At 42.7% G+C, this 17663-nt stretch overlaps 1 protein-coding gene across 9 annotated transcripts in view; it reads right to left on the reverse strand.

Annotated features, from left to right (window-relative positions):
* The window catches only part of PLEKHA7 (pleckstrin homology domain containing A7), a 241234-nt gene that overhangs the window by 111857 nt on the left and 111714 nt on the right, over positions 1-17663 (reverse strand). The gene's annotated exons all lie outside the window — the stretch shown is intronic.

A 17663-nucleotide genomic window follows, 5' to 3' on the forward strand; every position in this document is an offset into this window, starting at 1 on the left:
ACTCCAGCCTGGGCAACAAGAGCAAAACTCTGTCTCAAAAAAAACAACCCAAAGAAATTGAATTTATCTTGGAAAACAAAAACTGTGGCAACATAGGGCCCCAATGAGAAGTAGACTGATCTTTATTTCCCTGCAGTCCTCCCCACTCTCTGTTGCTTCCCAGTGTTGAGAGTGAACACCCAGTGTTATCTGTCATCGCATCTAACATTTATAATTTTCTTACAGTAAGAAATCTCTATAAATATAGACAGATTATTATGAGTACTTCAAAAACAAATTCAAGAGCATAAATACAGGCTGCCTTTTTGTTATCTGCTAACCCTCTGTAAACATCTGAGTTTGTAACTCCTACCTTGTATCAGCAAGACCGATTCTAGAGAATACCTTCCTTTCATGAAGAAGATCTGTTTTAAAAAAACAAAGATTTCTTGCTGGGCATGGTGGCTCATGCCTGTAATCCCAGCACTTTGGGAGGCCATGGCAGGCGGATCACTTGAAGTCAGGAGTTCGAGACCAGCCTGGCCAACATTGTGAAACCCTGAATACAAAAATCTGGTTGTGGTGGCACATGCCTGTAATCCCAGCTACGCAGGAGGCTGAGGAAGGAGAGTCATTTGAACCCAGGTGGCAGGGGTTGTATTGAGCCAAGATTGCACCACTCTACTCCAGCCTGGGTGACAGTGCGAGACTCCATCTCAAAAAAAAAAAAAAGAGATTTTTACATGTAAAGGTAAGAACTAAAGGAAGATGCTAGCTGCAGTGGCTCATGCCTGTAATCCCAGCACTTTGGGAGGTGGAGGCAGGCAGATCACTTGAGGTCAGGAGTTTGAGACCAGCCTGGCCAAAACATTGAAACCTTGTCTCTACTAAAAATAAGAAATAATTAGCTGGGAGTGGTGGCAGGCACCTGTAATCCCAGCTACTTGGGAGGCTGAGGCAGGAAGAAAAAAAAAGGAACTAAACAAAGATGACGAAAATTGGTCCAGAATTTTCCCTGTCACAAAAATCTTTAAAAAAGATTTTTTTTTTCCATAACAGTGAATGGACTCACTCTTACCCTTCTCTAACTGAGCTTTTGAAAAGGTTAACCCCAAACCAGCCAACAGATCGTTTCTTCCACATAGTGAAAAATCCAGAAAGACACGACCAACAATTCTATCCCTAAAGAATCCAAAGGAAAAGTGATACCAGTGGATGCAGCCCTGATGGCCACGCAGAGAGGCCACTAACAGTAGGCAGGGGCTCCTAGAAAAACATCTAACCAGGTGCCACCTGGGACAAACATCAAAGACCTCTCCCAACTTGAAAAATGCATAGTCTACTGTGGTGTTTATAGCACAGGCCCTGGAGTCCAGCCCTCCAAAGCTGTCCATGTCACAGATAAGGAAACTGTTCCAGAAAGCAACTGCAAAAAGTTGCCACCATTTAAAAAATAATAATTGTTTCAGTTAGGTACTCAAAAGAAATCTTAAAATGCTCACAAATACTACATGGTCAGACCTGAAAGATAATTGCTTTACTTGCCCCTTATAATAACATGTGACAACAGTATATTTCTTCATTCATTTAACAAATATTTGAGAGCCAAATAGATGCCAATCCCCTAGTGTCTTATGCATAAAAGGCAAGTAATCAAGAAGAGGGATCACAGGCTGTAAAGTGTGTGTAACAGCTTAGTTTCTGTACATCCAAAAGATGAACAAAAGGACAGTTTTTGTGATTCAGATTAGCAAAAGATAACCTGTCTTAGGGGCTATAAATTCTGTTTATTACACCAAGTTGAGAAAGCTGAAAAACAACACAAATCAGAAAAACAATTCAGCATATGAAAGATGAGAGGCATTATTTTTAAAAATCAGAAATTCTGGATATGAAAATTTCATTGAAGGACTCACAAAATACAGTCAAAGAGCTTCAACATAGGCTAGGACAAGCAGAAGAAAGAATTTTAGGTTGCTTAAGCCCAGGAGTTCAAGACTAGCCTGGGCAATATGGCAAAACCCCATCTCTACTAAAAATACAAACTATTAGCTGGGAATGGTGGCACACACCTGTAGTCCCAGCTTCTTGGGAGGCTGAGGTGGAAGGATCACCTGAGCTTGCGAAGTTGAGGCTGCAGTGAGCTGTGATCATCTCACTGCACCCCAGCCTGGGTGACAGGAGTCAACCACATCCCCTCCCAAAAAATGAAATGAACAAAGTCTCTTAGAAATATGGGATTATGTAAAATGTCTAAACCTACAAGTTATAGGTTGATTCAGAGAGAGAAGAAGAAAATATATGGAAAACCTATATGAAAGAGTAATTCAAGAAAACTTCCCTGGTCTTGTTAAAGGTCTAGACACCCAGTACAAGAAGCTCAGAGAACTTCTGGAAGATGCGTTACAAGAAGACTCTCACCAAGACATACAGTCATCAGACTATCCAAAGTCAACGTGAAGGAAATAATTCTAAAAGCTTCAAGAGAGAAGTGTCTAATCCCCTAAAAAGGAATTCCCATCAGACTAAGAATGAGTTTTCAGCAGAAACCTTACAAACCAGAAAAGATTGGAGTTCTATTTTCGGTCTTCTTAAAAAAAAAAAAAAAAAATGCCAGCCAAGAATTTTGTATCCTGCTAAACTAAGTTTCTTAAATGAAGGAGACAGAAAATGTTTCTTAGACAAGCAACCACTAAGGGAACTTTTCACCACTAGACTGGCCCTACAAGAAATGCTCAAAGGAATTCTAAACATGGAAACAAAAGGGCAATATTCATCATCATAAAAACACAAGAAAGTATAAAACTCACAGGTCTTATAAAGTAATTACACAATAAAGACTGCAAAGCAATGAGGTAACAACATTATAACAAGAACAAACCTCACATATCAATACTAACTTTAAACATATAAGGACTAAATACTCCTCTTAAAAGATATAGGGTGGTGGAATGGATTTAAAAACAAGATCCAACCAAATGCTGTATACAAAAAAACCCACCTCACCGATAAAGACATTTACAAAGTAAAAGACTGCAAAAAAAACTTCCATGTAAACAGGAACCAAAAGCAAGTGAGAGAAGCTAAACTTATATAAGATAAAACAGACTTTAAATCAACAACAGTAAATAAAGCAGACAAACTGAGACCCGTTTCGTCACAGAGGGTAACTCTTACTTTCCAGAAATAACAGGATTAAGAGTTGCAGGGCTGAAAATGACTCAGAGCTCACCTCATCCAAGCTGTTTGTTGCATAGATGAGGAAACCAAGGCCTGGGAAGGTTAAGACACTGCTTGAGCTAACAGCTATTACTGAACCATAATTAACACTAGGTTCCTGAAAACAAGGATTAAGAAAAAAAATCATACACTGCTTTAAAATTAATGTCCTGCCTTAAAATCCATCTCCTAGTGGCTAATTTCCACTAGCAAACATTATATATACATAATTTAAAGTATGTAAAAAATATAATTATTTATTTGTGAGATAGAGTCTCACTCTGTCACCCAGGCTGGAGTGCAGTGGCACATGATCTTGGCTCACTGCAACCTCTGCTCCCCAGGGTTCAAGCAATTCTCCTGCCTCAGCCTCCTGAGTAGCTGGGATTACAAGTGCCTGCCACCATGCCAGGCTAAGTTTTGTATTTTTAGTAGAGATGGAGTTTCACCATCTTGGCCAGGCTAATCTTAAACTCCTGACCTTGTGATCCCACTGCCTCAGCCTCCCAAAGTGCTGGGATTACAGGCTTTTCTTTAAATTTTTTTAGAGTCAGGGTCTTACTCTGTCACCCAGGCTGGAGTGGGTGGCATGATGATAGCTTACTGCAGTCTCAAACTTCTGAGCTCAAGTGATCTTCCTGCCTCAGCCTCCTGAGTAGCTAGGACTATATAGGTGCAGTGCTACCATGCCTGACTTTTTATTTTACTGTATTTTATTTTTAGAAATGGAGTCTTGCTATGTTTCCCAGGCTGGTCTCAATCTCCCGAACTCAGGCAATCCACCTGCCTTGGCCTCACAAAGCACTGGAATTACAGGCATGAGCCATGACAACCAGCCTCAAAAAATATATTTTAGAGCTGGGAATCTCTGTGTGCAGTCAAGAGACCTCATATGGAAATCCAGTATCAGTTGTCCAGATTTGAGTGGCATATAAAATATATGAAGGGGAGATAGCCATACGAAGATAGAAGCAGAGATTGGGGTGATGCCTCTATAGTCCAGGAATGCCAAGAACTGCTGGCAGCCATCAGAAGCAAAGAGAGACGCATGGAATGGAAGCAACTCTGTAAACACTTTGATTTTGGACTTCTTGTCTCCGGAACTGTAAGAGAATACATTTCTGTTGTTTTATACTACTGTTGTGGTTGCTGGAAATGAATACAGAATCTTTATTCGTTTTGTGGCTTTGACTTACTACAAATCCAATCAGTCAACAGTATGGAAAAGCTATCATAAGGGCCACTAGGACCTTGGGACTCACTTAGTAGTAGTATAGAGTTTAAAACAAGGGAGTAAAATGTTCTTCAATTTTAAACTAATCAGACTCCACCCAATTATGTGTCCACTTCTAGGAATCATACCTGCTGCCCAGAGAGGAAAGCTAGAGAAAGTCCAGGAAAGACAGGCCAGGATTGTGAAGGGCTAAAGTAGGTCATCACCAAATCACTGAAGCAACTGGAGTTTTAAGGTTTCCAAAAACTCAGGGGACACAACTGCTGTCTTCATCACTAGAGGATTATCAAGACAGGAATTATCTGACTTGTTCCCTGAGGTTCAAGATGATTGAACTAGGATCAGTGGGTGGAGTCACTGGGAGGCATATTTTTCAAGGAACTGAGTGTCAACAATGTCAGAGACTCTGAACATCACACTGGTCAACTGCCTTCCATTGGTGGAAGTTTTCAAGCCTGGGCCAAAAATATCATCTGGCAAGGATGTTGCTAATGGAAAGATCCAAACCCCAAGCATGCTATCTGCCAAGATGACCTTATGCTCCTCTCCAGCTCTGTGAATCTATGAATTCACAAAATGCATCATTTGGCAACTATGTGAGTCAAGAGATGTCTGAAACATGTGGCTAGGATACAGAGATCCTCAGCATGAAGAGATATGTATAATGAATAAAGAAAACCAAGGCCCCGTGCAGAGCAATGGCTAAGAACTTATAGCCAACTCCCAGAAGCCTGTCAGTAAGAGTAGGTGGTCACAGCTCTGCAGGGGAGGTTGTTTTATTTTGGATTTTGGTTTTGAGACAAGGTGTCACTCTGTCACCCAGGCTGGAGTGCAGTGGTACAATCTCAGCTCACTGTAACCTCTATCCCACTAGCCCAAGCGATTCTCCCATCTCAGTGTCTAAAGTAGCCAGGACCACAGGTGTGTGTCACCAGGCCCAGCAGATTTTTTTTTTTTGTTTTTGTATTTTTAGTAGAGACAAGGTTTCACCATGTTGTCCAGGCTAGTCTCAAATTCCTGAGCTCAAGTGATCCACCTGCCTCAGCCTCAAAGTGCTGGGATTTACAGGCATGAGCCACTGTGCCCAGCCAGGAATCTTACATTGAAATTGACAGTATCTATATTGAACTTTCTATTTATTTATTTAATAAACAACAAACATTTACTTCTCACAGTTCTGAAGGCTGAGAAGTCCAAGATCAAGACACTAGCATATTCAGTATCTGGCGAGGGCCCACTCCTTGTAGATGGCACCTTCCTGCTGCATCCTCACATGGTGGAAGGTGCAAACAAGTTCCCTAGAGCTTCTTGTATAGGGACACTAATCTCATTCATGAGGGTTTGACCCTTCAAGCTTTCTCTTCTAGCTCTAATAGTCCAATATGACCAGTATCCACTAACAAACCACTTGTGAGTAACTGCTTGCAATATTTGCATGTATTATCTCTAACGGTTATGTCAACACTACAAAATACTGTCACCTTAACTCAGGCAACTCAGGCATAGGATAGGTGAAATCATTTGTCCAAGGCCATACATTTTGAAAGGGTTTAGGAATCCTATCGGAATCCAAGTCTAGAAGCCAAATTCTTCTCCTGCATCATGATATCTCCTCTGCACCCTACTACGGGCATTTAGTTTGTTCAAGGTAAACAATAACACCAGGCAAGTGGGAAGAAAACAGGCGGCTTTCCTTTTCCGGCCCTCATTTACGTCATCTATAAAATGGGAAAAGATGGGAGATGAACAAAGGGAGCTCTTACACCTCTGACACCCTGGTGCTGCCCTGCAGCTGAATGTTACTAGATTTCTTTCCTCTCAGTGTCACCTCCACACTGTTGGGGCTGAGACAGTAGTGACAGAGAAGGATGTGATTCTCTAGTACCTCTAGTACCTGCCCCACCACCCTCAACAAGGAAGACACAGCTGGAAACTTTTCCCATTGCCTTGAGGTCAGAGCAGTAATGGAAGGAGAAAACCAAGAACAGGCAAAAAGTCTGCTGTATGAGCTCATTTGCAGGTGTGCAGCATGGAATGACCCATATAAATCCTGACTTTTAGCACTTATTCCATAAACCAGGACTGTGCTGTAAAGTATCAGCACACAGATCTGAGGGCTAGCAGTGCCCAAAGCCCAAGAGATGTCCATGAGGAATTAAAGCACAGAGTCTTTGTTTGGAAAAGATTAAGTTATCCATGGAGTGTGAGACAAAAAGTAGCCTGACCACATTCCGGAGGCTCCAGTGAAAGGAGCCTCTTGCAGATGCTTCCAGTGTTGATGCTGTCCTGAAACAGTTTAGGAAGCATTCTTCAGCCCACCCTGCTGGGGACCTCTGACTATGCAAAACCTCCTCTTACCAACTGCCCCTTCTACTGGTCCTCTAGCAATGGAATACTGGGGTCTAGAGACTCCAGAGGCCCAACAACTTGGGAGGGGGAGGTTGCCAGAGTCCTGGGAGACTTCATTCCTCCCTAGCCCAGCATCACTCTATGACCCAGGGAAGGGGGACCATCCCAGCATCCCGGCATGGGGGAAAGACTGGACATCTAATCAGGAAGGGGCTCTCACTATCTCACTTCTAGGAAAGGGCAAAATGGGATGATTTTGGAAATTCCCCACCCAAACCAGTTTCCTCTTCAATTTCCTAACGATGCCCATTCAGGAAGGGAGTCCCAGTTAGAGGAACAGAGCAGGAAGACGGCGCCTGACCCTCAGGACCCCACGTACCTGGAGTTTCCACTGAGCACGCCACTGTGCCCAAATGGAATATCCCAGCAGATGTTTCTAAATGGAATATCCCAGCAGATGCTTCTGGTTTTATTCTAGTATTTCTTTTTCTTTTTGGCTTTGCAAGATGTAAGGCAAAGTGGTGGGGTGGGCAGGAGAAGGCATCAAATAGTCAGTGGAAAAAGTTTGGGTTTGGACCGAGAACTAGGTTCCAATCACAGCTCTACACTAGTAGTGTAATGTAAAATATCTCCTAAATAGTGCCTGAAATGAAGCAGGTGAATGGTAAGGGTACATGTTTTTGTTGGAGTCCCTTCTCCCTACAGAAAACCTACCAACTCCCCACAACCATAACAGAGTCTACCGTGCCATTGCCAGACTTCTCCTGCAGATATCCAAAACTGGGGGTAGGGAGGGGAGTGGATAAAGAACCACACAAGGTAAAAGAGAGAGATCCATAACGACAACTTCAGTGAACATATTATATACATATCACATCCTATATTACATTCCAGGCACTCTGCAGGCATTATCTCATACCATATTAAATCCTAGGAGGTAGTTATTATTATCTCCATTTTACAGATGAAAAAAATGAGGATCAGAAAAATTAAGGGATTTATATAAGATTACACAGCTAGTAGGTACAGAACCAGGATTCAAATCCAGGCTTATTGACTCCAGAAGTGGAGTCAAAGGTTTAACTATTCCCCATGAAGACGACACAGCCAAACCAATTCCTTACACTTCCAAGACAAGAAGAAAACTCCACTATAGCTAAGGGTTTAATATAAGAAGGTATACTTAGTAGGAGCCTCCAAACTCTGAAATAAATCACTGGCCCTCTTCATTTGTGTCTGGAAGTCCCAGTAATCAGGCATGGGCACTGGCTGGAAATCTGTAGGTTAGAACCCAGACCCTGCTGCTGACCTTTAACCTAGAACGACTCCTAAGAAATGGGAGCACAAAGCATTCTCCACTCCACCATCCACCTCTCCAGAGCACCTCCTAGTTTGGCAGCAGCTGCACATCACTGACTCTGAATCACACATTTATTCTGTGCCTTTCCAGATCCAGACTCTGTCCCCAGCGTCGAACTGTGTCGGCAAGGAGGGATGCAGACAGCCGAAAGAGAGCACAGTGAATCACTTTCTCTGCTACTGATGGTATCTGATGCATGTTAAACGCCTCCCTGCAATTCCTCAAGTGTCTATTAATCAGTGAACCAAGAACACAGAGGGCACCAAAGAAAAATCTGCCATTGCAGGGAAAAAAGCAAACTGTATCAGTAAGCCTAATGCACAGTAAGCCTTACTAATGCACAAAGACTTCTAAATCCAAGGGGAGGTGGTGATAGTAACAGCCTAGTCATTGAGACAGTTGGTCTCACTGGCCACAAAGCAGACAATAAACAAGCCCTCAACTGAAAGGGGCAAAATCTACTTCTCCTTAGCCTCATGTGGACACTGGCTGAGCCAAGAAGAGAATCTGCCAAAACTGATTAAGAGAGAAACTTATTAAAATTTGCTCTTGACAAGCTTCAGTCTCTCCTCCCCTATAACACAGCCCTCGAATACCATCAGTTCTCTCCAGCTCAGAAGACTAAACAAGATGCACATTTGTCTTTCAGGCTAAATATCGTCCCTGGGAAAGCTCCTGCTCTGCCATGGTTATGACTCGAAGTTGTCTATCTCAGTTCCATCCACTCTCTAGAGTCCCAGATCCCTATCTCTAACTACCTACTAGACACTTCTTCCAAGATGTCCTCTAGGTACCATTAAACCAACATATTCCAAAGTGGAACTGTTCCCACTCTTCCCAAACTATTTCTATTCTTTTATTCCCCATCTTGGTGAAAGTCACCAAGGAGCGCTTGGAAGAATGGCTATGACATTTTTGTTATCACAACAACTTGGAGAGGGGGCATTTGATGGGCAAGGAGCCCAGAATGCTAAACACCATCCCGCACAATGAAAAGCTGTCCCTCCCCAAATGCCAAGAGTCACGGCACCTAGAAATGCTGGAAGGCATCCTACCTTTTCCCCTCACTCCCCATCAGTCATCAAGACTAGTCAACTCTACTTCCTATATCCCCAACCTGGCGCATCCTCTCCATCCCCACAGCCACTCAGTGGAATGACTGCAACTGTCCCGAAGCCCATCATCCTAGCTCTGCACCCACCTACCCGCCTATTCCCAATTCTCTTTTTACAATCCTTCAGACAGTTGCCCGTTTCCAGCCTTAAAATCATCCAGTAGTTCCTATTACCTTGTGGAAAAAGGCTAAACTTCTTAAACAATGCCCCTTACCTGTTCCCTGCCTCATGGCTCACCGCTCCCACATGGATACCCAGGCTCCAGGGCTGCCTCAGTATCTTTGCACACACTGTTGCCTTTTCTTGAGGACCATGTCCTTATCTCTCTGGCTTTTGTCCTTTAAGACAGGTACAAGGGTCACCTCTCCCTAGATGCCTTCCCTGATATGAGGCTAAGAGCTTGCTTGTGCATACACAGAGAGGACATTTACTGCCTCATTGCGATTGTTGTGCTTGCCCTGCTTCTCTGTTGACTCCGATTCTCCATCTCAGAGCCTAGTATACAACATTGGCTTAATGAACAGCCAATGGATTAGAATGTACAGCTTACATATAAAGCACTGACAGTTGCCAAAGCCTCATCTCATGCAATGCAGTGACCTGGAGAGGTAGTACTGACACTATTACCACTTCACAGAAGAGGTTAAGTCTCTTGCCCAAGTTAAAAAATAGTTAGCTAAGGGTAGAGCCACGAAGTGAACGAGGTTCTCTAATGTCAAATTCTTTGCTCTTTGTCACAATACCACTCTACATGAAAGGCTACAGAACAGACAACCAGGTGGGGGCGAGAGACGTCATCATCCTGTCTCCTTCAGACCAAGCTTCAAGAAACCCATCACATTACCCAGCTGCACAGCCCCATTCCTCCCCATTTTCCTTCCTACACCTCAATCATATTGTGCAGGAACCCCAAAGCCAGCAAAAGAGCCTAGTCTTACTGTCAGAAACAGCCGCACTCTGCCAGCCTGTAGCATGATGGCTCCAGTGTGCTGGCTGGGAGCAGGGGACTAGTGGCAAGTGGCAGCTTTTAGAGATGCCATGCATTAAGTACGAAAGGCTTTAAATGGGCTGCCTGCAGAGAAGGTGTATTAGGCAAGACTTCTGAGTGCCTGTGAGAGGGAGGGGGCTTGCAAACTGTCCCGCTGTGCCATGTGAAAGGCTGGTAGTTCCTAATTACTTTCTGAGAGTTTTCATGAGCACCTCACATATGCCATTTTGCTTCAGAAACACAAAGCAATTAGAAATAGGGTTTCAGACTTTACGACTCTAACTGTAGCCGCAGTGGAGAGCATTTGCTTGCACACACATTTGGCTCAAATGTGAATGCAAAAGGCGATTAAGGAAATGTGCGGTTTGGTGCTGCAAGCCTCTCAGGGGGCAAGGAAAATGACAATCGCTCATTTTAGGGCTCTGGGTGGCAATCAGTACCGATTTCCACAGTGTCATTCAGATATCACCATGACAACCACCAAAAGGCTTCCTTCCTCTATGGCAAAGACAATGGAAATTTTAATTAAGACCATTCCTTTTTTTCTGACCGATGGAAGAAAAACATCCACAAAACGTTACCCAGAAATACATGACGGGGAACGCTTTCAGAATTCAAAAATATTTTTGCTGCTTTCCATGGAGTCACATGATCCATCCATCCCAGCATCCCCAAAGCCCACTCTCCCACCCTCTCAATAACTCGAATTTTTATAGATCTCATAAATTCGGATCTGTCTAGATCTTTTATCAAACATTATGAAACTAGGTAAACATTCCAATTTAGTTTTCTGACTATGATTGAGAACAGGGTTTTAGTCATTTTTATTTCAGTCATAAAATTCAAAAGATCTGGTATATTTTCATACAGTACTTTCAATAAACTCTGAGACAGCCCAAGATTAGGTCTGAGTATTCAGTGGCCTTTGGACAGGAGCAGACCTGGACTTAAATACCTGCTTTGTACTCTTGTGTGACTTTGAGTTAGTTACTTAACCTCTCTGAGATTTAGTTTCCTTATCTGGAGAACAGAAATAATAGTCCCTACTTTGGAGCATTTCGAGGAGAAGCAAGGGTGAATGTAACAAGTGAACACTCTGCCCAGTCCATAGTGAGCTATTAATAACAGCAGCAAGTACTCTTCCATATATTGCCCTGAAAGAATTAAGGAGGCCTTGTCCACACTTCCTAGGAAGCGTTTCTGGCATGTGTCGGCTCTTCTACCTTCTCACAGCCCTAAATCCTGGCCTTTATCATCTCTCACCTGGACTAGTCCAAAAGTCTCCTAACTGGCCTTGTTGCTTCTAGACTTTGTTCCCCCAGTTCACTGTCCTTAGTTCACCTAACTGCTCCTCTAAAATCCAAACCTATGCTGATCACTCTGCTCTGCATGAACCTCTGATAGGACTTTCATGGGGAAAAATATGGCTTTACTGAAAAACATTTTTAAAGCCCTAAATGAAAGGAGAGCTATAAAACACCAATGCTGTAAACATGCTGATTCTTCCCTCAATTAACATATATTCAATGCGAAACCAGTCAAGATCTCATAGGTTTTTTTTTTTTGCGAATCTTCGCAAACTGATGTTAAAATCTAAATGGAAAAGCAGAAAGGCAAGTACAGCCAAGAGCTCTTAGACGGTGTTTTTCAGAGTAAACAATATTTTGATTCGATGGGTTTTACTTTGGGGAAATGTGTTTAATATAGACCAAACTTTTGCATAAATGAGAAAATATTTTAATAAAAATACTAACAGGTGACTTCTAATTACAAGTGGAGAAAACTAGGTAACTTTTCTCTACCAACTCAGTGTAGAAATGCAGCTTGGGGAAGGGAAAGCAAAGAAGAAAAGCAGACAGGGAAAGAGGTAATGATCTTTACTAAAGGCCCACTATGTCCCAGGCACTGGAATATGTACTTCCCATATGATTCTCATTTAATATTCATCACAAGCATGTGCAATAGATAGCACTATTTCCATTACAGAGCAGAAAAACCTTAAGAAAGATAAGTGATTTGCCCAAAGGCAAAATGCCCTTATAAGTGGTAAGAGCATGAACTGAACTTTGCTCTTTGAGTTTTCTTTCTACCATAATTGTGAGCTGTTCCTGGCCTGCTCTTACTGGTCCCAGGTGTCAGCAGGGAGCCCAGGTGCTAGGAGTGGGCAGGGAAGTGTCAGTGAGCTCACCTGGATATGGTGTGGGAGGCAGGTACTTAGGGGAGCTGCTCTCCACCTCACTCCCCTCTTTAGCTGGGAAGGTGCCTAGACCTTACTTGCAGACAAACACAAATGCACACAATTAATGGGAAGGCCTTTAAGCCCTAGAATGCATCACTGTCCAGCCAGAAAAATTCACGTCACACTCCAAGTTTCCAACCTAATGTGTAATGGGAAAATAACTCTACACATTTAAGGCTCTCACAGGTTGTAAATCCTCAGCTTTAGTCTGATTGCATGACAGCAAATTCTGCTCTCAAACATACAGTTGGAACTCAATAAATTTCACTTCACTGATCCATAAATCTTGTTTAAAAAAAACATATGCATGGTTCAGTCTGCCCTTAGCTCAGGTGGAAAGGAGGAGGCTAAGAGTGAATTTTCATTCTGTTAATGCCTTGTAACTTTCATGAGGTGTTTTACTAGGTTACAAGTAGACTATGAAATGCTGGCATAAGCAATTATACTTGGACAATAAAATGGAACAAATGATCTAAGAGCATAGACACCCCATTATATTTCTTCCCTTTGCTCCTATTCAACTTGACATAACCACTTATCACTGCCCTCCAGAACTTTTCCCTATAAATAAAATTTACACAAAATTGTATAAAACATTGTGATTGTTAACAACTGGGTGGTCCTTGAAGAGAGTCAAAGGGCAAGAAAGAAATGAGAGGATGAGGCCAGGCGCCGTGGCTCACGCCTGTAATCCCAGCACTTTGGGAGGCTGAGGCAGGCGGATAACAAGGTCAGGAATTTGAGACCAGCTGGGTCAATATGGTGAAACCCTGTCTCTACTAAAAACACAAAATTAGCCGGGCATGGTGGTGTATGCCTGTAGTCCCAGCTGCTCGGGAGGCTGAGGCAGGAGAATTGCTTGAACCTAGGAGCTGGAGAGTGCAGTGAGCCAAGATCATGCCACTACACTCCAGCCTGGGTGACAGAGTGAGACTCCGGCTCAAAAAAAAAAAAAGAGAGAGAGGATGAAAGGCAGGAGGCTTTGAGGAATGTCTTGATGTCAACATCAGCTCAGTTCATGGGCAAACACTCATGAGATCTCTCACTTTTTTCCCCAAAAAAACCTTTTTTCTAAGACAGAAATTCTCTAACTAGATCAAGTGGCATAACTAGATACGTGGAAGTCATAATGGTTTTTTTTGTTTTGTTTTGAGACGGCGTTTCACTCTGTTGCCCAGGCTGGAGTGTAGTGGCGTGATCTCGGCTCACTGAAACCTCCACCTCCCAGGTTCAAATGATTCTCCTGCCTCAGGCTCCCAAGTAGCAGGGATTACAGGTGCCTGCCACCATGCCCAGCTAATTTTTTTATTTTTAGTAGAAACAGGATTTCGTCCCATGTTCGCCAGGCTGGTCTCGAACTCCTGACCTCAGGTGATCCCACCCGCCTCAGCTTCCCAAAGTGCTGGGATTACAGGCATGAGCCACTGTGCCCGGCCATGATGTTCTTTTTGTATGACCCAATGGGATACTATTTTATGAAATAGTTTATTTTTGGTTCCCTACTTATAAAAAATAATATATACTCCTTAGAGAAAAAATGGAAAAACCTAGGAAAGTAGACAGCTGAGGAAAAAATAAATCACCTCTAGGTCCACCAACCAGACAATAGGCTGAGAGCTCAATATTTAATTTTGTGCTAGATTAAATCTATTTTTTCCAGTTGACTCTAGTGAAGACAAACTAATATAAGCCAAAAGTTTGAGAAAACTGCATGAGGGTTCATCCTTTCTCCTCTAAATTCTACCATCAGCAACTCATTTGTTAGGGTAAGCATTATCCTTCCCAGTATGTCTTTTCTCTTCTTTGGGGAGTGGGGAAGAACAGCTTTATTGAGATATAATTCACATGTCAAAACAATTCACTTAAAGTGTACCATGTGGCTGGTCATGGTGGCTCATGCCTGTAATCCCAGTATTTTGGGAGGCCGAGGCAGGTGGATTGCTTGAGCTCATAAGTTCAAGAACAGCCTGGACAACATAGCAAAACCTCATTTCTACAGAAAAATACAAAAATTAGCCAGGTGTGGTGGCACGCACCTGTAGTCCCAGCTACTCAGGAGGCTGAGGCAAGGGAATCACTTGAATCCGGGAGACATAGGTTGCAGTGAGCCGAGATTGTGCCACTGCACTCTAGCCTGGGGAAAGAGCAAGACTCCGTCTAAAAAAAAAAAAAAAAAGTATGAAAATTAGCTGGGTATGGTGGTGCATGCCTATAGTCTCAGCTACTTAGGAGGCTGAGGTGGGAGGATGGCTTGATCCAGGAGGTGGAGGTTGCAGTGAGCTGAGATGACACCAGTGCATCCCAGCCTAGGCAGTAGAGCCAGACCTTGTCTCAAAAATAATAATAATAAAACGTACAATGCAATGGCTTTTAGTATATTCAAAGTTGTGCAACCATCATCCCAATCAAATTTAAAACATTTCATTGCCCTCTATAGAAGTCCCAGGCTCTCTAGCTATCACCCCAACTCCAGCCCTAGGTAGCTGTAAATCCTACTTTCTATCTCTATTGATTTCCCTATTATCGACATTTCATATAAATAGGATTATACACTAGGTCATCTTTTGTGACTGGCTACTTTCATTTAGCGTAATACTTTCAAGGTTCATTCTTGTATCTTTGTTGTAGCATGTACCAGTACTTCATTCCTTTCTATTGCCAGATAATATTCCATTATATAGACATGCTACATTTTATTTACCCTCCCATCAGTTGACAGACTTTGGGTTTTCACTTTGAAGATATTATGAATTATGTGGCTATGATTTATGTCCAAGTTTTTGTGTGGGTGGACATGTTTTCGCTTCTGTTGTGTATATACCTAGGAAAGGAATTGATGACTCATACGGTAATTACATTTAACTTTTTGAGAACCTGCAAACTGGCTTCCAAGGTGGCTCCACCATTTTACATTCCTACCAGCAGTGCATCCGTGTGCCCATTTCTCCACACCCTCACCAGCATGTAAGTATCTGTCCTTTTTAATATAAACATCCTAGTGTGTGTAAAGTAGTATTTCATTACGGTTTTGATTTGCATTTCCTTGACAGCTAATGATGTTGAGCATCTTTTCATTTGCTTATTGGTCATTTGTGTATCTTCTTTGGCCCAGCTTTTCTTTTAAACTGCAAGTACCTCTGGACAGAGACACTCCCTGAATTCAAATGTTACTTATTAGCTGAATTATCCTAGGCAAGTCATTTAGCTTTTATTAGCTTCGGGTTCCTTCCCTGCAATATGGAGATAATAATATTAACTACCCAACAGGAGATGTGAGGATTGAAATAATGCAGGTAAAGGACTCAGCAGACAGCTGGGCACACAATAAACAGTCAGCAAGTGACAGTTATCATTAACAACGTACTTATTCACACTTTACAACCCATAAATGCTTTGAAACAGTTCTTCCCATAAGGAGAGAGCCTAAGATCTGGGACAGAGAAGTTGGGAGCAAAGGGTAAGGGGAGCTCAAAAGAGTTAAATAAAAGGGAAAATGAAAGCAATTACTCATGGGTCATTTTCACAGTCTTGTTTTAGTTATCATTGCCAAAGGTCAGCCTAGAGCCTGCTCCTGCACCCTTCCAATCATGCTGTAAACACCTAGTTCACTATATCAAAATCACTTCTGTTTAGAAAAACTAGAATAGCTTCTCACCACTGCTACTGAACCGTGACTGAAGAAGGCAGGCAGGCAGGCAGGCAGGCAGGCAGGCAGGCAGGCAGGCAGGCAGGCAGGCAGGCAGGAAGGAAGGAAGGAAGGGTCTTAGTCACAGCTCTATTATTACAGCCATGCACACTGCCCACCGTATAACATTAGGTGATCACTAGCTGAAGTAAACCAAATGGAATCAATGAGTAAATTAATGAATGGGATGAATAAATGGGCAAACAGAGCATGTTTGGAATGTTTGCTCAGTTAGGTGAATGAGGACCCCCTCATCCAGAGGGTGCCAGGGAAAGCTGAAATCAGCGCCCAGGACTGGCAGTCAAGGTTCTCACTGACTATAACCCATCACCATTGCACAGACGCCTACATTAGAATATCTTTCATTTCTTTGTTGCCAACATTCAGGGATTATAGATTCTAGAGAATGCTGTTTTCCTGTATTTCTTAAAGTCATGAGTGAGAAGGTGAAAAAGCCTCTATTGTGCTTCTTGGCATATAAATAGCTCACAGCAGAAAGAAAGGGGAGTCAATGGTTCCAAATTCAAAATAGAGACAGGCTGTTCTGACAAAGTCCAAATTACAGAGTGCTCCAGGCAGAAATAGAGACATCTTTCAGAGAAATTCTATTTTCCCATTCAATTCCAAAACAGAGAATCAAACCAAGAAAACTCTTCCACAAACTGATTCCGTTTCAGCAGCCACTTGGGGCAGCACACAGTCAGACAGCAAACAGTCCTTTTGCCTTTTGTCCTTCTTTTTTTTTTTGAGACAGAGTTTCACTCATGTTACCCAGGCTGGAGTGCAATGGCAGGTTCTCGGCTCACCGCAACCTCCGCCTCCTGGGTTCAAGCAATTCTCCTGCCTCAGCCTCCTGAGTAGCTGGGATTACAGGCACGCGCCACCATGCCCAGCTAATTTTTTGTATTTTTAGTAGAGACGGGGTTTCACCATGTTGACCAGGATGGTCTCGATCTCTTGACCTCGTGATCCACCCGCCTCGGCCTCCCAAAGTGCTGGGATTACAGGCTTGAGCCACCGCGCCCGGCCGCCTTTTGTCCTTCTTGCTATGTTCTCTTCCTTCAGAGACTGGAAAAGAATCGCTGCCACTTCAGTCTTCAACGTGATACAAAGAGAGGGCCCGTGCTACATTCCTACTGTACAATTTTGCAAAGCACTATCTTTCCCGCAGATCTTTCACAGCCCAAATTGTAGAACCCTCTCAAAAACCTTCAAGCTATCAGAATATGATAGGTTTCGATTTTGCAATCCATTTTGGGCTCCCTCTTGACAGGCCTTCATTGGTTTAAAACATTTGTTACTCTTCTAACTGGCGTGAGATGGTATCTCAATGTAGTTTTGATTTGCATTTCTCTGATGACCAGTGATGATGAGCATTTTTTCATATGTTTGTTGGCCTCATGTATGTCTTCTTTTGTAAAGTATCTGTTCATATCCTTTGCCCACTTTTGAAGGGGCTTGTTTTTTTCTTGTAAATCTGTTTTAGTTCTTTGTA

This window comes from Sapajus apella, unplaced genomic scaffold (assembly GCF_009761245.1).
Source record: "Sapajus apella isolate SASKATOON/1434 unplaced genomic scaffold, GSC_monkey_1.0 scaffold47, whole genome shotgun sequence".
Lineage (NCBI taxonomy): Eukaryota > Metazoa > Chordata > Mammalia > Primates > Cebidae > Sapajus > Sapajus apella.